Consider the following 26,144-nt stretch of genomic DNA (forward strand, 5'->3'; position numbering starts at 1 on the left):
CACGCCATTCTGAGGTCTCACCCCCTCACTGTAACTCTCTGCTTCCTATCGCTTAGGTACTCCCTTATCCACTGGAGCGCCCTACCAGTTACTCCTGCCTGTTTCTCCAGCTAATGCATCAACCTTTTATGGGATACTGTGTCAAAGGCTCTCCGACAGTCCAAAAAAATGCAGTCCGCCCATCCTTCTCTTTCTTGCTTAATCTTTGTCACCTGATCGTAGAATTCTATCAAGCCTGTAAGGAAAGATATACCCTCCCTGAACCCATGTTGATGTGTTGTCACGAAGTCTCTTCTCTCCAGATGTGTTACTAGGTTTTTTCTCACAATCTTCTCCATCACCTTGCATGGTATACAAGTTAAGGACACTGGCCTGTAGTTCAGTGCCTCTTGTCTGTCACCCTTTTTGCATATTGGTACTACATTAGCAGTCTTCCATATTTCTGGTAAGTCCCCCGTTTCCAGTGACCTACTATACACTATGGAGAGTGGCAAGCAAAGTGCTCCTGCACACTCTTTCAATACCCATGGTGAGATTCCGTCCAGCCCAACAGCTTTTCTCACATCCAGCTCCAATAGGTGCTTCTTCACCTCATCTCTTGTAATTTCGAACCTATCCAAGGTCACCTGGTTTGCTGCCACCTCTTCTAGCGCCGTGACTTCTCCCTGTTCTATTGTAAAGACCTCCTGGAACCTTTTGTTGAGTTCTTCACACACCTCATTGTCATTCTCTGTGTACCTGTCCTCGCCCACCTTAAGTTTCATCACCTCTTCCTTCACTGTTGTCTTCCTCCTGATGTGAGTGTGTAGTAGCTTTGGTTCGGTCTTGGCTTTATTAGCTATATCATTTTCATACCTTTTCTCAGCTGCTCTTCTCACACTAACATACTCGTTCCTGGTTCTCTGGTATGTCTCTCTACTTTCTGGTATTCTGTTATTACGGAAGTTCCTCTATGCCCTTTTGTTCAGCTCCTTTGCTTTCATACAGTCCCTATTAAACCACGGATTCTTCCTTTGCTTCTCTGTTTTTCCTGTGTGTGTGTGTGTGTGTGTGTGTGTGTGTGTGTGTGTGTGTGTGTGTGTGTGTGTGTGTGTGTGTGTGTACTCACCTAGTTGTGTTTGCGGGGGTTGAGCTCTGGCTCTTTGGTCCCGCCTCTCAACAATAAGGAAGATTTCCTGAGACCTTTCAGGAAATGTGTGTGTGTGTGTGTGTGTGTGTGTGTGTGTGTGTGTGTGTGTGTGTGTGTGTGTGTGTGTGTGTGTGTGTGTGTGTGTGTGTGTGTGTGTGTGTGTGTGTGTGTGTGTGTGTGTGTGTGTGTGTGTGTGTGTGTGTGTGTGTGTGGTGTGAGGGGGTGGTACAGAGGGGGGTTAGCCGGTGGCGGGAGGGAGGGAAGGATGGAGGGGGGGGGAGAGGAATGATGTGAGGAAGAGGGATGAAGGGAGTGAGGGAGGGAGGAAGAGAGAGAGGAGAGTGTGGTTGAGTGAGGGAGAGAGAGAAAGTAAGTGTGTGTGTTTGTGTGGTGGGTGGTGTATGTTGAGGGGGATTGTAATTGTCCACTTAGCACAATCCGACACTGCCACTAAATTGCTGTTGCCTATGCCTTGTGTTACTCTTTTAAATATCACTACACACTGACCTCACACTAGTGTGTGTGCAGAGTCTGCCGATGTCTGGTAATTACCTAAGTGATTACCTAAGTGTAGTTACAGGATGAGAGCTACGCTCGTGGTGTCCCGTCTTCCCAGCACTCTTTGTCATATAACGCCTTGAAACTACTGACGGTCTTGGCCTCCACCACCTTCTCACCTAAATTGTTCCAACCGTCTACCACTCTGTTTGCGAAAGTGAATTTTCTAATATTTCTTCGGCATCTGTGTTTAGCTAGTTTAAATCTATGACCTCTTGTTCTTAAAGTTCCAGGTCTCAGGAAATCTTCCTTATCGATTTTTTCAATTCTTGTTACTATTTTGTATGTAGTGATCATATCACCTCTTTTTCTTCTGTCTTCTAGTTTTGGCATATTTAATGCCTCTAACCTCTCCTCGTAGCTCTTGCCCTTCAGTTCTGGGAGCCACTTAGTAGCATGTCTTTGCACCTTTTCCAGTTTGTTGATGTGCTTCTTAAGATATGGGCACCACACAACCGCTGCAGATTCTAGCTTCGGCCTAACAAAAGTCGTGAACAATTTCTTTAGTATATCACCATCCATGTATTTAAAAGCAATTCTGAAGTTAGAAAGCGTGGCATAGGCTCCTCGCACACTATTCTTTATGTGATCCTTAGGTGATAGTTTTCTCTCTAGAACCACCCCAAGATCTCTTTCTTTATCAGAATTCCTTAAAGATTTCTCACATAATATATAGGTTGTGTGGGGTCTATGTTCTCCTATTCCACATTCCATAACATGGCATTTATTAACATTAAATTCCATTTGCCCAGAGGTGCTCCATATACTTATTTTGTCCAGGTCATCTTGAAGGGCATGACAATCATCTAAGTTTCTTATCCTTCCTATTATCTTAGCATCATCAGCAAACATGTTCATATAATTCTGTATACCAACTTGTAGATCATTTATGTAGACAATAAACATCACTGGTGCAAGAACTGAACCCGGTGGTACTCCACTTGTGACATTTCTCCAGTCCGATACATTGCCTCTGATTACTGCCCTCATTTTTCTATCAGTCTGAAAATTTTTCATACATGTTAGAAGCTTACCTGTCACCCCTCCAATATTTTCCAGTTTCCAGAACAACCTCTTATGTGGAACTCTGTCGAAAGCCTTTTTCAGGTCCAGATAGATGCAGTCAACCCAACCACCTCTTTCCTGTAATATCTCTGTTGCTCGATCATAGAAACTGAGTAAATTCGATACACAGGATCTTCCAGATTGAAAAACCATACTGTCTTTCTGATATTATATCATTTCTCTCCAAGTGTTCTACCCATTTAGTTTTATTTATTTTTTCCAATATTTTGACTATTACACATGTAAATGATACCGGTCTAAAATTAAGGAGGTCTTCCCTGCTTCCACTTTTGTAGATTGGAACTATGTTAGCCTTTTCCACACATCAGCTACAACTCCTGTAAACAGGGATGCCTGAAAAATCAGTTGAAGTGGAATGCTGAGCTCAGGTGCACATTCTCTCAGAACCCATGGTGAAACTCCATCTGGACCAACTGCTTTGTTCTTATTTAGCTCCTTGAGCATTTTTTTCCACTTCATCTTTAGACACCTCTATGTGCTCTATGTTGTGCTCTGGAATCCTTATTGTATCTGGTTCCCTGAAGATTTCATTTTGTACAAACACTCTTTGGAACTTTTCGTTTAATGTTTCACGCATTTCCTTTTCATTTTCCATGAATCTATTTCCCACTTTCAATCTCTGAATATTATCCTTTACCTGCAATTTGTTGTTCATGAATTTATAGAATAGACCTGGTTCTGTTTTACATTTGTCTGCAATCCCTTTTTCAAAATTTCTTTCTGCCTCTCTCCTCACTGCCGTGTAGTTGTTTCTCACATCTTTGTATCGTTGGTATGTTTGGGGGTTTGGCCTCTTCCTGTATTGATTCCATTTTTGTTTCTTTTGGTCTCTGGCCCTCTCGCAATTTCTGATGAACCAATCCTGTTTCCTAATTCTGCATCTCTGTTTTGGTATAATTTTTTTTGTGCCTTTATCATATATTTCACAAAACTTGACATACCTCTCATTCACTTCCTTGCCTAGCAACAAGTCTGTCAAATTATACTCACTAAAATTTTTTCTAAGGCTGCCATAATGTCCTCTCCTAATGTCAGGTTTTTAAATTGCATCAACCTTCATATTTTCTTCCAGATTATTGTGAGATTTTTCTCTACGCCTACCTCCCTTAAGAGGTGGACTACAAGTTTAAAGTCTGCTCACGGCAGTTAAGCATGAGTCCAATAGAAAAAGGAAAAGCGGGAGCAAACCGCCAGGCCTCCACCACCAAGGGTGAAAACCTGTCCACAATAGGCCGCTGGCTCCTCCTAGTTAAACAGGACGTTAAAACTAATAAAGGGTAACCGACGAGTTCTCACAATCAAATATTTATATTTGAAGTGGCGCTATGAATTGGAATTCGAATTCCCAAGAACAGCCGCCTTATCAAGATCACATCAACATTTAAAAATATTATGCAGAAATATAGTGGAATAATATGGTTGAAGGGTTGACATCAAAGACCGTTTTCTATAACATAACAATTTATTAATAACAAGAGACTAACTACTACATTACCGAGTTTACGTTACGTTAATGTCCATCCAGTGGCACGATAACAAACAGCTAAATAGCAACCCTTGCTGTGAGGCTGCATACTGAACTAACCTGAACACAGGTGTGCCCACTGATGACGCAATATTGCAAAACAAAGAAAAATATCACAGACTAAGTTACACCACAGCGAATGGTTACGTTATTGTACATCAAGTGGCATTTGCAACACAGCCATTCAACAGCCCCTCGAGAAGTGACAGCAGGCTCCATCTTGCTGACACTTCGGGCTGACAACATGAACTAACTGAACAAATGAAGGATCCACTGAAACAAAGACACAAGCAGGCAATCAATAGTGTCTTGGTTTCCCTGACAGCTACTATAATCACAAGCTCAGGGGTCCTCCCGCCCCCCAGGAGAGACCCACGTAACTAGGCGGAAGTCTAACAGTGACTCCCCCCCTATCACAGCCCAGTGTGAACACTCTTTGCAACTCCCACTAAGAAGTTGCCCTGTTGTAACCCGATACACCGACAGGCAAGGCGGGAATTCTGGGACACAGCTCCACAGATCCCTAGTATAACTCTACTCTCGTCACCAGACGACAACCAAAAGAAATTGCCTGAAGTGATTAATTACGTTAATTGACTGATCGCAGCAGTCAGCAACAAAGTACCACGGTAATCACAAACAATTGTCTCCCACTAGACAACAACATGATGATACTCTACGTTAATCTTTAACACTTGTCTCTCTTGTTAACAATAACTCAACACATTACACCACACTTGACTCCTTGCAAGTATTCAGTGAGTAATTCTCCATTAAGGTCAAACGGACCACTAATTACATCCCCATTGAGTTACGTTAACTAAGCCTACCCTAACTTGGTAGCTTCTCCACAGTCTGTGTCAAAAAATTACTAGTGAGTGTTAATTACCCTAATTAGGGCACTAATTACTGCTGAGCCATTAATTACCTGTCACCAGGACCGATAATTAATCATCCATAAATACGTCTCACTCTGCACTGCCTAAGCAGGTCTCATCAAACACTGTGAATTCACAGGAAAGGAGTTAACTACCCTAATTAACAAGATGTGCCACTAATCCACTGTCCTCAGACAGGATATGATTAATACAACGATTTATGCTAGCTCCATGACCTCGCTTTACCGAGTCACCGGAGCTCTCCAATGCTAATTACTCCACCAATTAACATGAGCCACTAATTGCTTTACCCCTGAAAGGTAATTAGTCTCGAGCATATTACGTTAACACAAATACTGACAGACTCTGACAGATCCTCTCCCACTACGTGAATTCATGATGAGAAGGCTAATTACATATTTAGCTAGAGTGGTCAATTAACTGTCACATGGACAATTAATTGCTCCCGAGACGTATCTCATTATAGCTCAACACTGTTCTCTCTTATAACAGCCCTCACTCACTCCACAATACTAAGTGTGCACCCCTTATCCAGTTAATTACCCCTTAATTAACTCACTGAATCCTTAAGTCCTCAACATAACTTAAAGAACAAAGTAACCCCAGCGTTACATAGGTCACACTATAATGGCATGCAACATGATGTCCGCACTACCCACATATAGTTGCAGCTCTGCAACTCGCTAATTACTGTGCCCACACAATAAAACACACGGTTGTGCAAAACACACACAAGTATACTAATATTACTGCCTCTCCTTATCTTCTTGCACCCGATTGCAAAGGAATACTGTGAACACACACATACTTCAGCCAGGCAATTAACCCATCAATTGCCTGCTCTCATTAAGTACTGAAAATTCCCCTGAATAATCCTAGAGGTCCCTTACCCTCAACACAGTTCCTGGGGCAATAATATTGTATACTGATAACAACACTGCACAAACCTGCAACATAATGATCCCGTCAGCATACCCCACATGCTAATGACATCATTAGGCAATCAGTCAGCAATCACCTCTACTGACTTGCCACACAACACAGTACACTAGCATGCAAATGAACACATAGAAATGGCCTTCACATACTCTCTGAAAATTATGTCACCAAGTAATATGTACTAATTACACAGACTTCAGGGGTCCTCACTGACACTCCTGACTACCTCTAATGATTATAATTTTACCGTACTCTATGGCATTAATCCAGCCTGAACGATTATATAGAATCGACAGGCTGGATCACTATATGGTAAATCTCTACACTGACTGGTTACATACTCTAGTCAGTCTACTAACATACTACCATACAGCGTGGTCCCGTGTATAATCTCTATCTCCAGGTACCGCCCCTACCCGACATCTGGATTCCACTGACAGCTGCCCCCCAGCTGTTTTTTCATGGCCTGGCGAGGCTCTGAGATAACTCTTACCGGGAACATCCACCGGTACTCATCACACTGTAATAGTACTCATTTCTACTCCTTTCTACTGCCTTATTTTTCCTCATTACCAAAACTGACTACCACACTTAGCTTTTAGCTGACACACTTAGCTGGCTTGCTCCTCATGCGTCGACAAGATGTGGCCCTAGGCTGTCCCGGGAAAGTGGCCAAGGCATGTGGCCAAGGCAGGTGGCCACAGCGCCCCTCCCGAGCTGAGAGAGGGGGGGTTGGGTGGCCTGGGGTGGCCGCCTCGCGGGCAGGCGGGTGGGTGGCCTGGGGTGGCCGGCGCGAGGGCAGGCGCGGGTGGCCACGGGTGGCCGCGGGCTGGCAGGCTGCCGGCCACAGGAGTACCCATGCGGCTGGGGAATCTCCACCCCATCACTCTAGAACCATGCCTTTGTTCTACACTGGGGTGACAATGGTTGGTGGCGTCCCCAGGCGGCGTCCCCATACTGACGCAGCCTGGCGGAATGCAGAGTCCAACATGGGCCTGCAATCACACATACGCGTACACTGGCCAACATCAATTGTCCATTGCCACTAGACAGGATGCTCAGACCCGAGGGATGAGGGATCAATCTGATACTCCACGAGGCTTCTGCCAGCCTGCCTCATGCGTTCACACAGTCAACTGTCTCTTAGCTTTTTACTGTTTCTACCGTAAATCCTTGGCCCCAATTCACTTAATTAGGCCTTGAGACAACCCCTGATGGCAGGAGTGCCACCAATCGAGTAATTTGGACGACAGAAGCGATTAACAGGGGGTGGAGGCGGCAAGCGTGCCGCCCCACCCAAACACCTCTTCCTTCCCTGGCCGCCCAATTCAAACTGAAGATTTCGCGGGCTCAGGGTACAACAGATACCCATACCTACTCCCTACAATCCCTAGACCAATCAGCTTGGAGCCGGCACAGCCCCTCGTGCCGCCCCCAATCAGAATTCTTCGCGCCAAAACTAGGCTTGGACCACACGTGCCCCAAACCAATCACCTCTCTCCGTCACCCTCGGCGTCTTGTGACGTCACAAGGAGGAGGAGGCCTAAGGAGTGGCGTGATGTCTCCCATGTGGGGGGGGGTGAGGCAGCGCTCCCCCACTCTTCCCCCCACCTCTAACGGTTTTAGTCAAGTATCCTCTCACACTCACTCTCAACTCACATCCTATTTCACAGAAACAGGAAAATCTCTGTAATTCTCGCTACAGAGCAATCACAGACTTCTAACTACTCTCAAGTAATAGTTCTTGACATAAGCTTTCATTCAACACCCAACAAGCATATGTTATTTTTGAAAGCTTCAATTTCTAGAGTGTCTAGCCTGCTCTAGAAACTAGGAAAACTAGCTGAGGGATCTAGATCCCTCACAATTATATCGCATTGCATATTTTATTCCCAAAAAGACATGATCACTTTTTCCCAAGGGATGAAGGTACTGAATGTCAAATATTTCTTTCTCCTTCCTGGTAAATATCAAATCAAGCATGGAGGGAACGTCCCCTTCCCTCATCCTCGTAGCTTGTTTAACATGATGATACAAGAATGTTTCCAGGATGAGGTCTACAAATTTACACCTCCAAAAATCTTCTGTTTTAGCTTCATATGTTTCCCAGTCTATGGATTTCAAGTTGAAGTCGCCGACTACCAACAGTCGTGAACTATCGTTATCCGCTCTCGCTATGATCTCTCTCATTATTGTTATAAGACCTTCTCGTTTACTATCTAGCTCCTCCTTTGACCATGTGCTGCTTGGTGGTGGACTATATGCATTTATGATCATTAGTGTGTGTTTGTGTGTGTGTGTGTTTGTGTGTGTGGGTGTGTGTGTGTGTATGATTATTTTGTAGTGTTGTGTTTGGTGTGTTTGTGAGTTTTTGTGTGTGTTTGGTATGTGTGTGTGTGTACTCACCTATTTGTACTCACCTATTTGTGCTTGCGGGGGTTGAGCTTTGGCTCTTTGGTCCCGCCTCTCAACTGTCAATCAACTGGTGTACAGATTCCTGAGCCTACTGGGCTCTATCATATCTACATTTGAAACTGTGTATGGAGTCAGCCTCCACCACATCACTGCCTAATGCATTCCATCCGTTAACTACTCTGACACTGAAAAAGTTCCTTCTAACGTCTCTGTGGCTCATGTGGGTACTCAGTTTCCACCTGTGTCCCCTTGTTCGCGTCCCACCAGCGTTGAATAGTTTATCCTTGTTTACCCATTCGATTCCTCTGAGGATTTTGTAGGTTGTGCTCATGTCTCCCCCTACTCTTCTGTCTTCCAGTGTCGTAAGGTGCATTTCCCGCAGCCTTTGCTCGTAACTCATGCCTCTTAGTTCTGGGACTTGTCTAGTGGCATACCTTTGGATTTTTTCCAGCTTCGTCTTGTGCTTGACAAGGTACGGGCTCCATGCTGGGGCCGCATACTCCAGGATTGGTCTTACATATGTGGTGTACAAAATTCTGAATGATTCCTTACACAGGTTCCTGAACGCTGTTCTGATTTTAGCCAGCCTCGCATATGCCGCAGACGTTATTCTTTTTATGTGGGCTTCAGGAGACAGGTTTGGTGTGATATCAACTCCTAGATTTTTCTCTCTGTCCGTTTCATTAAGTACTTCATCTCCTATTCTGTATCCTGTGTCTGGCCTCCGGTTTCCACTGCCTAGTTTCATTACTTTGCATTTACTCGGGTTGAACTTCAACAGCCATTTGTTGGACCATTCACTCAGTTTGTCTAGGTCATCTTGTAGCCTCCTACTATCGTCCTCAGTTTCAATACTCCTCATAATTTTTGCATCATCGGTAAACATTGAGAGAAACGATTCTATACCCTCTGGGAGATCATTTACTTATATCAGATACAGTATAGGCCCAAGGACTGACCCCTGCGGGATGCGGGACTCCACTCGTAAACTCTCGCCAATCTGAGACCTCACCCCTCACACTAACTCGTTGTCTCCTGTTGCTTAGGTACTCCTTTATCCAATGGAGTACCTTCCCTTTCACTCCAGCCTGCATCCCCAGCTTTTTCACTAGCCTCTTGTGTGGCACTGTATCAAAGGCTTTCTGACAATCCAAAAATATGCAGTCTGCCCACCCTTCTCTTTCTTGCCTTATTTTTGTTGCCTGGTCGTAGAATTCAAGTAACCCTGTGAGGCAGGACCTGCCATCCCTGAACCCATGTTGTTGCTGTGTTACAAAGTTCTTTCGCTCCAGGTGTTCCACTAGCTTTCTTAGCACAATCTTCTCCATCATCGTGCATGGTATGCAGGTTAGGGACACTGGCCTGTAATTCAATGCCTCCTGTCTATCCCCTTTCTTGTATATCGGGACTACGTTAGCTGCTTTCCAAATTTCTGGCAGTTCCCCTGTTGCCAGTGATTTGTTATACCCTATGGAGAGTGGCAGGCACAGTTCTTCTGCTCCTTCCTTTAGTATCCAAGGGAAGATTCCATCTGGGCCTATAGCCTTTGTCACATCTAACTCTAGTAAACATTTCCTTACTTTCCCGCTGGTAATCTCAAACTCTTCCAGTGGTTCCTGGTTAGCTATTCCCTCTCTTATATCTTGGATTTCTCCTTACTCTAAGGTGAAGACCTCCTGGAATTTCTTATTCAGTTCCTCACACACTTCCTTGTCGTTTGTAGTGAATCCTTCTGCCCCTATCCTTAATTTCATTACCTGTTCCTTTACTATTGTTTTTCTCCTGATGTGGCTATGCAGCAATTTAGGCTGAGTCTTTGCCTTGCTTGCGATGTCATTTTAGTATTGTCTTTCTGCCTCTCTTCTCATCCTGACATATTCATTCCTGGCACGCTGGTACCTTTCTCTGCTCTCCAGTGTCCTGTAATTCCTGTAGTTTCTCCATGCCCTTTTACTTTGCTGCTTAGCTAGCCTACATCTCTGATTAAACCATGATTTTCTCATCTTCATTTCACTGTTTTCCTTTTGGGCTAGGACAAACTTGTTTGCTGTGTCCTTGCACTTCTGCGTGATGTAGTCCATCATATTTTGGGCCGTCTTTTCCCTGAGCTCTGTTTCTCATGTGTTACGAACCCGGATCCGACGTCCGAGCACGGAGCAGTGACGACCGCGCCATCTGTGGGTCAGCTCCCGAAACCCCCGCCAAACGGACGACGACACCTGGTGAGGACGGCGAATACTGGCCACAAGGGCCAGTTTCCAGTCCTGTGCAGCTCACAACACCGCCGCTGCTGACCTCTGGTGAGGTGGTGCTCAGACACCAGCGCCATGTATGGAGTGGATAGGTGGGCGTTTGTGTCTGAGCCTGTAAGTGAGGTGTTTTAGTGTCCCTGTTATTGATGACGTGTCTGCTTACAGAGTCGACCTGGGACTGCTGTCATGGAAGTTGAGTCAGTCTACCCGAGGCAGCCGTCCCCAGACCTTGTGCTTTGCTGTAGCAGCTGTGAAGTCGCTTCCCGGAAGAACACAGTGGTGTTACCCTGCCAGTGGAGTGGCAGTAGAAGGATCGTCATACCCGGGACCGACTGCTGGAGAAGATTATCCACTGGGGTACTGAGGACAGGAGAGTGATTTGTGATATCACACGAGGCTCCTGTCTAGGGCGTTACCCCAATATCGCCCGTGGAGTGGCCTGACCAGCCTTGCTGATCCGGAACCTGCCAGCAGACTTGCTGGACGTGTGGTTGACGGCCTCCACGGCGGTGTCCCCAGTGGACCTGTGTTTTGGCTGACCTGTGGCTAGGGTAGGCTCAGCATTCTCAGAGGATTCGTTGTGAGGCCACGAAGAAGCACCGAGGATTTAGCACCGAGAGCCTGTGTCCAGAGTCTTCAGCAGAAGACTACAGTGTATTTTCCCCTGTAAATAAGTGTTAATACCCCTCCCCCTGTGTTACTTTTATATATTATTTATTGGTGTTGGAAATCATTATATTATATTAAGTTTTTATCTTTATTTCCCTTCCCCTTTAAGTTACTTGCGTCACGGATCACATCCCTTGAAAGCCACTACTGGCTTGGGGTCGGATACAACTTCCTCTAACAACATCAGAGTAAGAACCCCGTTGCGTCCCGAGAGGGCCGTAACACCATGCTATATCTGTTATGAATTTTCTTATCTCCTCATAGTTTCCCTTTCGGTATGCTAACCTTTTGGTTTCAGAATCCCTCCTCGAGTTGAATAACCCTTCTTCAATCAGGTACTCACCTAGTTACTCACCTAGTTGTGTTTGCGGGGGTTGAGCTCTGGCTCTTTGGTCCCGCCTTTCAACCGTCAATCAACAGGTGTACAGATTCATGAGCCTATTGGGCTCTATCATATCTACACTTAAAACTGTGTATGGAGTCAGCCTCCACCACATCACTTCCTAATGTATTCCATTTGTCAACCACTCTGACACTAAAAAAATTCTTTCTAATATCTCTGTGGCTCATTTGGGCACTCAGTTTCCACCTGTGTCCCCTTGTGCGTGTTCCCCTTGTGTTAAATAGACTGTCTTTAAATACCCTATCAATTCCCTTCAGAATCTTGAATGTGGTGATCATGTCCCCTCTAACTCTTCTGTCTTCCAGCGAAGTGAGGTTTAATTCCCGTAGTCTCTCCTCGTAGCTCATACCTTTCAGCTCGGGTACTAGTCTGGTGGCAAACCTTTGAACCTTTTCCAGTTTAGTCTTATTCTTGACTAGATATGGACTCCATGCTGGGGCTGCATATTCCAGGATTGGTCTGACATATGTGGTATACAAAGTTCTGAATGATTCTTTACACAAGTTTCTGAATGCCGTTCGTATGTTGGCCAGCCTGGCATATGCCGCTGATGTTATCCGCTTGATATGTGCTGCAAGAGACAGGTCTGGCGTGATATCAACCCCCAAGTCTTTTTCTTTCTCTGACTCCTGAAGAATTTCCTCTCCCAGATGATACCTTGTATCTGGCCTCCTGCTCCATACACCTATCTTCATTACATTACATTTGGTTGGGTTAAACTCTAGGTGTGTGTGTGTGTGTGTGTGTGTGTGTGTGTGTGTGTGTGTGTGTGTGTGTGTGTGTGTGTGTGTGTGTGTGTGTGTGTGTGTGTGTGTGTGTGTGTGTGTGTGTTTGTGTATACTCACCTAATTGTGCTTGTGGGGTTGAGCTTTGTCTCTTTGGTCCCGCCTCTCAACTGTCAATCAACAGGTGTACAGGTTCCTGAGCCTATTGGGCTCTATCATATCTACACTTGAAACTGTGTATGGAGTCAGCCTCCACCACATCACTTCCTAGTGCATTCCATTTATTAATTGTTGTTGTTGTTAAAGATTCGCTACCTGGAACAAGAAGTTCCAAGTAGCACGGGCTATGGTGAGCCCGTATATTTATTAACTACTCTGACACTGAAAAAATTCTTTCTAACGTTTCTGTGGCTCATCTGGGTACTACGTTTCCACCTGTGTCTCCTTGTTCGTGTCCCACCCGTGCTGAAGAGTTTGTCTTTGTCCACCCTGTCAATTCCCCAGAGAATTTTGTAGGTGGTTATCATGTCTCCCCTTACTCTTCTGTTTTCCAGGGACGCGAGGTTCAGCTCCTTTAGCCTTTCCTCGTTGCTCATTCCTCTCAGTTCTGGGACGAGCCTGGTGGCATACCGCTGAATCTTCTCTAACTTTGTCTTGTGTTTAACTAGGTATGGATTCCAGGCTGGAGCTGCATATTCCAGGATTAGTCTGACATAAGTGGGTTCTGAATGATTCCTTACACAAGTTTCTAAAGGCAGTTCTTATGTTGGCCAGTCTTGCATATGCCGCTGATGATATTCTTTTGATGTGTGTCTCTGGGGACAGGTTCGGTGTGATATCGACCCCTAGATTTTTCTCTGTATTTGACTCTTGCAGGATTTCACCTCCCAGATAGTAAATTGTGTTCAGCCTTCTGCTCACTTCGCCTAATTTCATTTCCTTACACTTTCCTGAGTTGAATTTTAACAGCCATTTTCTAGACAATTCCTCCAGTTTTTCCAGGTTCCTCTCAAACATTGAGAGGAATGAGTCTATACACTCCGGAAGATCGTTTACATATATTAGAAGCAGGATGGGTCCAAGTACTGAGCCCTGTGGGACTCCGCTGGTGACATCTCGCCACTCTGATGACTCCCCCCTCACCGTTACTCGCTGTTTCCTGTTGCTTAAGGAAACCTTATCCACTGGAGCACCTTCCCTTTTACTCCTGCCTGTTGCTCCAACTTTTTTAACAGCCTTTTATGGGGTACTGTGTCAAAGTATTTTTGGCAATCCAGGAAAATGCAGTCGACCCACCCTTCTCTTTCCTGCCTAATTTTCGTTGCCTGGTCATAAAATTCTATTAAACCTGTGAGGCACGATTTACCATCTCTGAACCCATGTTGGTGGTGCGTTACAAAGTTATTTCCCTCCAGATGCTCTACGAGCCTTTTCCTCACGATCTTCTCCATCACCTTGCATTGTATGCAAGTTAGGGAAACTGGCCTGTAGTTCAGTGCCTCTTGCCTATCACCATTCTTGTTTATTGGGACTACGTCAGCTGTCTTCCAACTTTCTGGTAGGTCTCTTGTTTCCAGTGACCTGTTATACACCATTGAGAGTGTCACACTTAGTGCTTCTGCACCTTCCTTTAGTATCCATGGTGAGATTCTGTCAGGCCCAACAGCCTTTGTCACACCCAGCTCCAGCAGACACCTTTTGACCTCATCACTGGTGAGGTCAAATTCCTCCAAGGTTGCTTGGTTTGCCTCCTCCTCCTCATTTAGTGCAGGGGCTTCTCCTTGTTCTATTGTGAAGACCTCCTGGAATCTCTTGTTGAGTTCTTCACACACCTTTTTGTCATTCTCTGTGTATGTGTTCTCCCTTTTTTTTTAAATTTCATCACGTGTTCCTTCACTGCTGTTTTCCTCCTGATGTGGCTGTGGAGCTTTAGCTTTGTGTATGTGTGTGTATGTGTGTGTGTGTGTCTGTGTTTTTACTCACCTATTTGTGCCTGCAGGATCAAGCATTGACTTTTGGATCCCGCCTTTCAAGCCATCGGTTGTTTAGAGCAATGACTTCTGTCCCATTTCCCTATCATATCTAGTTATAAATTATGAATAGAGTTTGCTTCCACAACCTGTTCCTTAATTAAGTGCATTCCATTTTTCCCCTACTCTTACGCTAAAATAATACTTCCTAACATCTCTGTGACTCATCATGAGTTTCGACCCATGTCCCCTCGTTCTGTTACTATTCCGTGTGAACATTTCGTCTATTTCCATTTTGTCAATTCCCCCGAGTATTTTATACGTTCCTATCGTATCTCCCCCTCTCCCTTCTTTTTTCTAGTGTCGTAAGGTTCAGTTCCTTTTGGCACTCTTCATAGCCCATCCCTAGTAGCTCTGGGATGAGCCTCGTTTCAAACTTTTCCAGTTTCCTTGTGTTTCTTCAGGTGGGGACTCAATGATTGTGGAGCATATTTCGAGACTGGTCTCACGTAGGCAGTGTAAAGTACCCTAAAAGCCTCCTCACTTAGGTTTCTGAATAACTTTTGCCAGTGCAGAGTATGCTGCTGTTGTTATCCTTTATATATGTGCCTCAGGAGTTAGATTAGGTGTTACATCCACTCCCTGGTCTCATTCTCGAATCGTCATAGGTAGGCACTTCCCCTTCACTTTTGTACTGTCTCTTTGTTTTCCTATCACATAATCCCAATTCCATAACTTTACATTTGCTCGTGTTGAAGTCCAGTAACCATTTCTCTGACCATCCCTGAAACCTGTTCATGTCCTCTTAGAGGAATCTATAATCCTCATCTGTCATAACTCTTCTCAGTAATTTTGGGGCATCTGCGAACATCGACATGAAAGATTCTAATCCTGTAAACATGTCATTTACGTAATTTAGAAACAGAATTAGTCCCAGCACTGACCATTGAGGTACTCCACTCATCACTGTTCGCCGGTCCGACTTCTCGACCTTTACCATTATTTTCTGGCTCCTTCCTGTTAGATACTCACCTAATTGTGCTTGTGGGGGTCCAGCTTTGTCTCTTTGGTCCTGCCTCTCAACTGTCAATCAACTGGTGAACAGATTCCTGAGCCTACTGGGCTCTATCATTTCTACATATGAAACAGTATGGAGTCAGCCTCCACCACATAATTTTCTAGAGCATTCCATTTATTAACTACTCTGACACTAAAAAAAAAAAATTCTAACGTCTCTGTGGCTCATCTGGGTACTAAGTTTCCACCTGTGTCCCCTTGTTCGTGTTCCACCCGCACTAAAGAGCTTGTCTTTGTCAACCCTGTCAATTCCCCAGAGAATTTTGTAGGTGGTTATCATGTCTCCCCTTACTCTTCAGTTTTCCAGGGTTGTGAGGTTCAGTTCCCTTAGCCTTTCCTCGTAACTCATTCCTCTCAGTTCCGGGACTAGTCTGGTGGCATACCTCTAAATCTTCTCTAACTTCGTCTTGTGTTTAACTAGGTATGGACTCCAGGCTGGAGCTGCATAATCCAGGATTGGTCTTACATAAGTGGTATACAGGGTCCTGAGCGATTCCTTACACAAGTTTCTAAAGGCAGTTCTTATATTGGCCAGTCTAGCATATGCCGCTGATGATATCCTTTTGATGTGGGCCTCTGAGGACAGGTTCGGCGTGATATCGACTCCCAGATCTTTCTCTCTATTTGACTCTTGTAGGATTTCACCTCCCAGATGGTACCTTGTGTTCAGCCTTCTGCTCCCTTCGCCTAATTTCATTACTTTACACTTTCCTGAGTTGAACATTAGCAGCCATTTTTTAGACCATTCCTCTAGTTTGTCCAGGTCGTCCTGTAGTCTCTGTCTATCTTCATCTGTTTTGATTCTTCTCATAATTTTTGCATCGTCTTCAAACATTGAGAGGAATGAGTCTATACCCTCAGGAAGGTCGTTTACAAGTACTAGAAACAGGATGGATCCGAGTACAGAGCCCTGTGGGACTCCGCTGGTGACATCTCGCCACTCTGATGCCTCCCCCCCTCACCGTTACTTGCTGTTTCCTATTGCTTAGATACTCCCTTATCCACTGGAGCACCTTACCTTTTACTCCTGCCTGCTGCTCCAACTTTTGTAACAGCCTTTTGTGAGGTACTGTGTCAAAGGCTTTCTGACTGTCCAAGAAAATGCAGTCTGCCCACCCTTCTCTTTCCTACCTAATTTGTGTTGCTTGGTCATAGAATTCTATTAGGCCTGTGAGGCACTATTTACCATCTCTAAACTCATGCTGGTGGTGTGTTACAAAGCTGTTTCCATCCAGATGCTCTACGAGCCTTTTCCTCACAATCTTCTCCATCCCCTTGCATTGTATACAAGTTAGGGAAACTGGCCTGTAGTTCAGTGCCTCTTGCTTGTCACCCTTTTTGTATATTGGGACTGCATTAGCTGTCTTCCAACTTTCCGGAAGGTCTCCCGTTCCCAGTGACCTGTTATACACCATAGAGAGTGGCACACTTAGTGCTTCTGCACCTTCTTTTAGAATCCACGGTGAGATTCTGCCAATCTCAACAGCCTTTGACACATTCAGCTCCAACAGATTCCTTTTGACGTCATCACTAGTGAGGTAAATTTCCTCCAAGTTGTTCGGTTTGCCTCCTCATTTAGTGCAGGGACCTCTCCTTCTCCTATTGTGAAGACCTCCTAGAATCTCCTGTTGAGTTCTTCATACACCTCTTTATCGTTCTCTGTGTATCTGTTCTCCCTTTCTCTCAGTTTCATCACTTGTTCCTTCACTGCTGTTTTCCTCCTGATGTGGCTGTGGAGCAGTTTTTTTGTTGGGTCTTAGCTTACTCGCGATGTCATTTTCGTTCTGCCTCTCTGCTGCTCTCCTCACTCTGATGTACTCATTTCTGGCCCTCTGGTATTTCTCCCTGCTCTCTGGTGTTCTGTTGTTCTTGTAGTTTCGCCATGTTCTTTTACTCAATTGCGTCACTGCTGCCGTTCCTGGTTGAACCACGGATTCTTCTGTTGGTTTTCATTTTTCACTTTTTTTACTGGGATAAACCTGTCTGCAGCCTCCTGACACTTCTGAGTGACATAATCCATCATATCCTGTACACTCTTTTCTCTAAGTTCTGTTTCCCCCATGGTATTCCCATTAGGAAGTCCTCATCTCGTCATATTTTTCCTCTTCGGTAATTTAGTCTTTTTCCTTCCAATCCCATCCTTGGATTGGTTATCCCTACTTCTACAAGATAGTCAAATATCAATACACTGTGGTCACTCATTCCTATGGGGGCTTCATATTTGACTTCCCTTATTTCTGAGCCATTTAAGGTGAAAATCAGGTCGAGTCTAGCTGGTCGTCATTTCCTCTCATTCTTGTGGCCCCTTGACATGTTGGCTCAGAAAGTTCCTTGTACTCACTTCGAAAAGTTTAGATCTCCATGTGTCTTCACCTCCATGTGGGTTCCTGTTCTCCCAGTCTATCTTTCCATGGTTGAAATCGCCCATGATTAAGAGTCTGGATCCATTCCTGCAAGCAACTGAAGCTGCTCTCTCTATTATGTTAATGGTAGCCATGTTGTTTCTGTCGAACTCTTGTCTAGGTCTTCTGTCATTTAATGGAGGGTTGTAAATGACTGCCACTATTATCTTAGGTGCACCCATTGTCATAGTTCCTGTTATGTAATCTCCGAATCCGTCACAGCCCGGAATTTCCATCTCTTCAAAGCTCCAATCCTTCCATATCACCAAAGCCACTCTTCCTCCTCCTCTCCCATCTCTCTCTTTCCTTACTATATAAAAGTCCTTTGGAAACACAGCATTTGTTATGACTCCTGACAATTTTGTTTCTGTGTCCTATTACATCTGGGTTTTCTTCTTGCACCCTTTCTGCCAGTTCACTTGCTTTGTTGGTAATCCCATCGATGTTTGAGTACATTACCTTGAAGCTCGCTTTCCTATGTCCATTTTCACCCACTCCCCACTAGTGCAGGAAGCTGTTCCATGGGCATTGCTGCTTGGGTAGGCTCATCCTTCTGTGGGGTAGTTACCAGGGGTTCTGAGGGAGGTGAGGGTGGGAGGGGGGGGGGGAGGAGGGGAAGGGGGAGGATGCTTAAAACTTGGGGAAAACTGGGGGGGGATGGAGGACTTAGTTCGTGTCTGGGCCCGCTTGGGGCAGGAGGAAGACCAGCGGGTGGGAGGGAAGGGGGTACTCAAGGTAGCGAGGGAGGGTGGAATTGGGTGGAACTCCCCACCTATAGGGTGGTGAGTTGGGATGTTGCAGTCCCCTCTGGGGTTCCTGAGGTGCTGGGTTGGGGTTCCACACTCCCCACTGGGATTGCTGGGTTGGGGGTTGAGGTTCCCTGGCTCCCTTCCCTCGGCCTGCGCCTTTTCCTTGCATCTGCTGCCTGTATTATCTCTGTCCTGGTCATGTCCCTCTGAAGGAATACCTGTCTGTAATTCGTTACATATTTCAGTTTGTTCTTTTTTGCTAGTATGTTCTCTTCGATGCACTCGTTTTTGAGCACTACCTTGATCACCGGTCTTTGTCTTTGTTGTACTGGCCAATCCGGAAAACTTTTCTATGTCTGTTTCAGCCCCTTCTAGACCTATCTCCTTTAGTATCCCTGCCACTGCAGCTTTGTCCTTAGACCTCCATTCTTTCCTTGTGGAACCCTCTTGTTCCTTAACACTTATCACTACTACAGCTCTTTTCCTTTCCAGTAACTGGCTCGTGCATCTTGCTGCCTCGTGTGAGGTTACTGCTTTCATTACAACTTCCTTGACTGTGGACATTGCTCCTGGGCTCTTCAGCATTTCAGCAAAGGTGGCACCCATTGTAGGGGTCCCTGCCATTGCTGCATCTCCTGGTACCTGGGGGTTGGTCCCCTGGGCCTCAGTCTGAGGAGATCCTTTTTTAAGGTTTTTTATCTCCTCTTGCGCTGCCTTTAGTTCATTCTGCAGTTTATTTATGAGTCCTCTCATGTCTTTCAGTTCTTCAGTGATTTCCCTCCATGCGCGAACAGTCATCTCCATGTATGACTCGTCCTGTTCCTCTCCTCCACCTGTGTTCTGTTTTCTTACCTTCCTGCTTGATCCTCTTCTTTCCCTAGCGTTTGTTAGTCTACACTAACCTCAGTGTGTGTGTGTGTGTGTGTGTGTGTGTGTGTGTGTGTGTGTGTGTGTGTATGTGTGTGTGTGTACTCACCTAGTTGTACTCACCTAGTTGTGTTTGCGGGGGTTGAGCTCTGGCTCTTTGGTCCCGCCTCTCAACCGTCAATCAACAGGTGTACAGATTCATGAGCCTATCGGGCTCTGTCATATCTACACTTGAAACTGTGTATGGAGTCAGCCTCCACCACATCACTTCCTAATGCATTCCATTTGTCAACCACTCTGACACTAAAAAAGTTCTTTCTAATATCTCTGTGGCTCATTTGGGCACTCAGTTTCCACCTGTGTCCCCTAGTGCGTGTGCCCCTTGTGTTAAATAGCCTGTCTTTATCAACCCTGTCGATTCCCTTGAGAATCTTGAATGTGGTGATCATGTCCCCCTAACTCTTCTGTCTTCCAACGAAGTGAGGTTTAATTCCCGTAGTCTCTCCTCGTAGCTCATACCTCTCAGCTCGGGTACTAGTCTGGTGGCAAACCTTTGAACCTTTTCCATTTTATTCTTATGCTTGACTAGATATGGACTCCATGCTGGAGCCGCAAACTCCAGGATTGGTCTGACATATGTGGTATATAATGTTCTGAAAAATTCCTTACACAATTTTCTAAAGGCCGTTCTTATGTTAGACAACCTGGCATATGCTGCTGATGTTATCCTCTTGATATGAGCTTCAGGGGACAGGTCTGACGTGATATCAACCCCCCAGGTCTTTCTCTCTCTCTGACTCTTGAAGTATCTCATCTCCCAAATGATACCTGTATCTGGTTTCCTGCTTCCTACCCCTATCTTCATTACATTACATTTGCTTGGGTTAAACTCTAACAGCCATTTGTTCGACCATTCCTGCAGCTTGTCCAGGTCTACTTGAAGCCTCAAGCTGTCCTCCTCTGTCTTAATCCTTCTCATAATTTTGGCGTCGTCAGCAAACATTGAGAGGAATGAGTTTATACCCTCTGGGAGATCATTTACGTATATCAGAAATAGGATAGGTCCAAGCACAGAGTCCTGTGGGACTCCACTGGTGGCTTCACGCCATTCTGAGGTCTCTCCCCTCACTGTAACTCTCTGCTTCCTATTGCTTAGGTACTCCCTTATCCACTGGAGCGCCCTACCAGTTACTCTTGCCTGTTTCTCCAGCATATGCATCAACCTTTTATGGGGTAATGTGTCAAAGGCTTTCCGACAGTCCAAAAAAATGCAGTCAGCCCTATCCTTCTCTTTCTTGCTTAATCTTTGTCACCTAATCGTAGAATTCTATCAAGCCTGTAAGGAAAGATTTACCCTCCCTGAACCCATGTTGATGGGTTGTCACGAAGTCTCTTCTCTTCAGATGTGTTACTAAGTTTTTTCTCACAATCTTCTCCATCACCTTGCATGGTATACAAGTTAAGGACACTGGCCTGTAGTTCAGTGCTCTTGTCTGTCACCCTTTTTGTATATTGGTACTACATTAGCAGTCTTCCATATTTCTGGTAGGTCTCCCGTTTCCAGTGACCTACTATACACTATGGAGAGTGGCAAGCAAAGTGCTCCTGCACACTCTTTCAATACGCATGGTGAGATTCCGTCCAGCCCAACAGCTTTTCTCACTTCCAGCTCCAATAGGTGCTTCTTCACCTCATCTCTTGTAATTTCGAACCTATCCAAGGTCACCTGGTTTGCTGCCACCTCTTCTAGCGCCGTGACACTCCCTGTTCTATTGTAAAGACCTCCTGGAACCTTTTGTTGAGTTCTTCACACACCTCATTGTCATTCTCCGTGTACCTGTCCTCACCCACTTTAAGTTTCATCACCTGTTCCTTCACTGTTGTCTTCCTCCTGATGTGACTGTGAAGTAGTCTTCCTTTAGTGCGTGCGGCAGTAGCTGAAAAAAAAGCGGGTTGTGCGCGCGGCGTTCTGGGCGCTCAAGCGTAAACACAAAAAAGTTTATAATCTTTTCACGCTCCTAACATCAATTCTCGAGCTACGTTTTTCATTTAGTATCAATGCGTTTACAATCAAATTCTCTACAAGATCATATGCATAAAATGTCACCCATGCATTTGGTATCCCACCACGAAGTAAATAAACACGAAGATGGCTCGCCGTGACACCCAAACAGGAAGTAAATGTTCATACTCTTTCGTTTGTTGCCAGCCTGACAGTCATCCTACAGCGCTTATTTTGATATCACTGAACTCGCAAAAATTCCCCACCCAGACATATGCATATCAATGTCTAATTATGTTCCGCACAAGTGTGGGAACTGGGCGAAGCGTTAGCCGTGATTTCAGCAGCGACGACACTGTTGTGATGCAGCAGCACTTTGAAAGTTTATACTTATTTCACTGTCATGACATTATTTCTCGAGCTACGTATTTCATTTGTATAGCAATGTGTTCGCAATAGAAAGTTCTATAAGAACATGGGTAGACTTGGCCAACAGAGCGTCAAATAAATTTGCGGCGAATAAAAGTCTTACGCGTGTTTGTACCCGTGAGCGTAAAAGTTTTTACTTTGCTCAGGTTTTTTCAATTTAATACTTGATTCACTCCGTTTTTTTGTTTGTATAGTGTTCGGAATAAAATTCTCTACACAGACATATGCATATAAAAGTAGAATCATGATCGCGGCCAACACAAGAGTGTGTGGAGTGCGCGATTACCCTAGTTGTGATACCAATTCAATAGTCTCTCCTCTAAGTTACAATACATTCCCGTTTTCTCAAATAGGCACACATTGCCTATTAGAGAAAACAAAAATTTAATGGCAAACATATTCATACAAACCCAAAGTCGATCGAGTAAATACCCAATATAACACTGTCCGTAAATTTACGTCATGATCCGACAAGAGGTTAGGGAAACTGCCCGTAAGTCCAAGTCGAAAATCCAGGAAAGTGTTAGGGTAAATATCAGATCAAGCAAGGCTGGTTCATCCCTCCTCTCATTCTTGTCGGTCTCTTGACGTGCTGACTTAGAAAGTTTCTTGTTGCCACATCCAGCAGCTTAGCTCTCCATGTGTCTGGTCCTCCATGTGGGTCTCTGTTCCCCAATCTATCTTCCCATTGCTGAAGTCTCCCATGATTAGTAGTCTGGATCCGTTCCAGCTAGCCACAGAAGCTGCTCTCTCATTATATTGATGGTGGCCAAGTTGTTTCTATCATATTCCTGTCTGGGTCTTCTGACATTCGTTGGGGGGGTTATATATGACTACTATAATTTTCTGTCCTCCAGTTGCTATGGTGCCTGATATGTAGTCACTGAAACCTTCATAGTTCTGAATTACCATCTCTTTGAAACTCCAACCTTCTCTTAGTAGCAAAGCTACACCACCTCCTCTCCCTTCTCTCTCTTTCCTCACTACATAGTAGCCCTGTGGAAACACTGCGTTTGTTATAGCTTTCGTTAGCTTTGTTTCTGTGAGTGCTATTATGTCTGGGTTTCTTCTAGTGCCAATTCTCCGAGTTCACTTGTTTTATTTGTAATCCCATCTATGTTAGTGTACATCGCCTTGAAGCTCACTTTCTTCTGTTCATTTTCTTGTCCCTTTCTTGGCGAGCATTCTGCTGGTGTGGGAAGCTGTTCCGTGGGTGAGAAGATATGTAAGGTGGTTTGCAAGGTCTCACAGGATTTTGGGGTGGGGGTGGGGGTTTAAAGGAAGGGGTGACTGGTAGGGTGGTTTTAAGGAGATAGGGGGACATGGAGGATACGGTGTGAGGGGGGAGGAGGGACAGGAAGGGTATGGGATGAAGGGGGAGGGGAGACAGGGGGGAAAGGTGGGAGGGGGGACATGACAGGAATGGGGAAGGGGTGAAATGATCAGAATGGGGGGGGGGGGGGGTGTGTAATCCACAAGTTAGTAGGAATTATTAGCTAGAGGATCATTACTACAACACTTAACGAATGATGATTGAAAGTACATGTAAGTAGACAGACTATGGATCACATATCTAAGAAAGGTCAATGGATTAAGACCGAAGCTGTTTAGCCAAATAATTAATTCCTGGAAAGAGGAATTATTCTTCGTCAGGCTTCCTAGGAACAAGATTACCTCTCTAGGGATAAGGTTAATCGGATTATACCTTCCTTGAGAGGTGGGTGAAATGTTTGAGGGAGATGGCTGACTGGAGTCAGTCTGATTGTGGGAGTGGAACTAGGAAGTCCTCCTGCATCTCCGGTTTGTGGCAGCAGCGAAGTGTAGCAGACAGCTATGCGAGAGCATGTTGTGATCTTAGTGACCAAGTTAAGTCTGCAGTATGTGAGTATTGAATGTAAGACTAACCGGGTGTGGAGCGTTGTAGTAATCATTCCGTATTAGGGACTTAGGCGGAAGTTACGAGTGTGGGTGGTGATCGCGGAGGTCAAGTGGTCTATGGGTATTGGAAGTGTATTGACCTAATAGAGTATGTTAATTAATATAGTATTATTTAACATACTCTATTGGTCAATACACTTCCAATACCCATAGACCACTTGACCTCCGCGATCACCACACACACTCGTAACTTCCGCCTAAGTCCCTAATACGGAATGATTACTACAACGCTCCACACCCGGTTAGTCTTACATTCAATACTCACATACTGCAGACTTAACTTGGTCACTAAGATCACAACAGGCTCTCGCATAGCTGTCTGCTACACTTCGCTGCTGCCACAAACGGGGATCCAAAAGGACTTGCTCGTTCAACTTCCACAATCAGACTGCCTCCAGTCAGCCATGGCCTCAAACATTTCACCACTCCTCTCAAGGAAGGTATAATCCGATTAACCTTATCCCTAGAGCGGTAATCTTGTTCCTAGAAGCCTGACGAAGAATAATTCCTCTTTCCAGGAATTATTAATTTGGCTAAACAGCTTCGGTCTTAATCCATTGACCTTTCTTAGATATGTGATCCATAGTCTGTCTACTTACATGTACTTTCAATCATCATTCGTTAAGTGTTGTAGTAATGATCCTCTAGCTAATAATTCCTACTAACTTGTGGATTACAACACCAATTGAGTGCGGTGTTGAGTGGTGCATGGGCATGGTAGTTTTGTAGAGTGTGGGGTAGTGTGTAGAGTGTGGGGGTAGTGTGTAGAGTGTGGTGTTGAGTGGTGCATGGGCATGGTAGTTTTTGTAGAGTGTGGGGTAGTGTGTAGAGTGTGGTGTGTAGTGGTGCATGGGCATGGTAGTTTTGTAGAGTGTGGGGTAGTGTGTAGAGTGTGGTGTAGAGTAGCATGTGTAGTGGGTGGTGTAGTGTTGTGGCGTTTGGACGCCTGGTATGGAGTGTGGTGTTATAATGAGGTCATCAGTGGTTGGGTTGACCAGAGGTGATGGTGTGTCGGAGTGGGTAAGTCTTATGGATAAGATTATAATGTAGAATTTCAAAATTTCAGGTGTGGTGGTTGCAGTGGACGAGCGAAGTAGATATACTAATTTCTTATTAAGTTGTTACAGGAATCTCGCTAGAGGCGAGCCAGTGGCAGTATGATGTTTTAGTGACATAAGTGTGAAATTATTTTAATGAGGTATTTATTGTGATAATGTATGTGTATGTATATATTGTATATTACCTCATCGGCACCATTACTGAGTGTTAGGCATGAGAAGGTCCCCCGGGATCATGTCACAGAGCTTCAGGTAGAGAGTAGAAGGGAAGCTATGAGGCTACACTCAGTAATTCTAGAGAAAAAAAAAGGGGGAGGAAGTGAAGCCAACGTGACGTTATAGGCGAAATTCGCCCCCTGACATCAAAGCAGGGATAAGGGCCAGCTGCAATGGTTTTGCAGCTGCGCTCAGGCTATATATGGGGAGAGAGTAAGGAGCCGAGGGGGTTATGTGATAATGGGATTGAGCCAGGGGGCTCCGAGGGAATATTTTGCAGGTACAGCGGTCGGGAAGGTGTGAATACAGGTGGACACACTCTGGGCGGATGGGCCTAGACCAGAGAACTATGAGGGATCTACAGCGTTCTGGGATTGGTGCCCTGGAACGAGACGTCAGCACAGACCCGAGGGAACATGACCCTGGGGTAGGAATCTCCGTTGCTCTGGAGGCCAGGATCACGTTAGCTCAGAGCAACGATGGGACATTGACAACATTCACCAGGCTGGACAGCCTGGGTTTTGTCTGGGTCATGGAGGTATCTATGACCTAGCAACCATGGGACACGAAGACAAGAGAAGTGATGCTGAAATTGTGGAGGAGGCCAGTGAAACATTGTGTGATCATTGTAAGCCCTTATGTCAACAGTACAGGGCAAGATGTAATTAACTTATTACTAAGGATGAAGAACCTTAGATATATATGTGTTGTATATATATTAATGACTAGTGTCATTTCTGTTTAAGTGCCAGCATTCTGGTCCATGTAATTTTATGGTTATGTTTGTATGTAATTATATGTCAGCAGTTTAGGTATATGTGCATTGTTGGAGATGG

Source organism: Procambarus clarkii, chromosome 57 (assembly GCF_040958095.1).
Source record: "Procambarus clarkii isolate CNS0578487 chromosome 57, FALCON_Pclarkii_2.0, whole genome shotgun sequence".
In the NCBI taxonomy this organism is placed as follows: domain Eukaryota; kingdom Metazoa; phylum Arthropoda; class Malacostraca; order Decapoda; family Cambaridae; genus Procambarus; species Procambarus clarkii.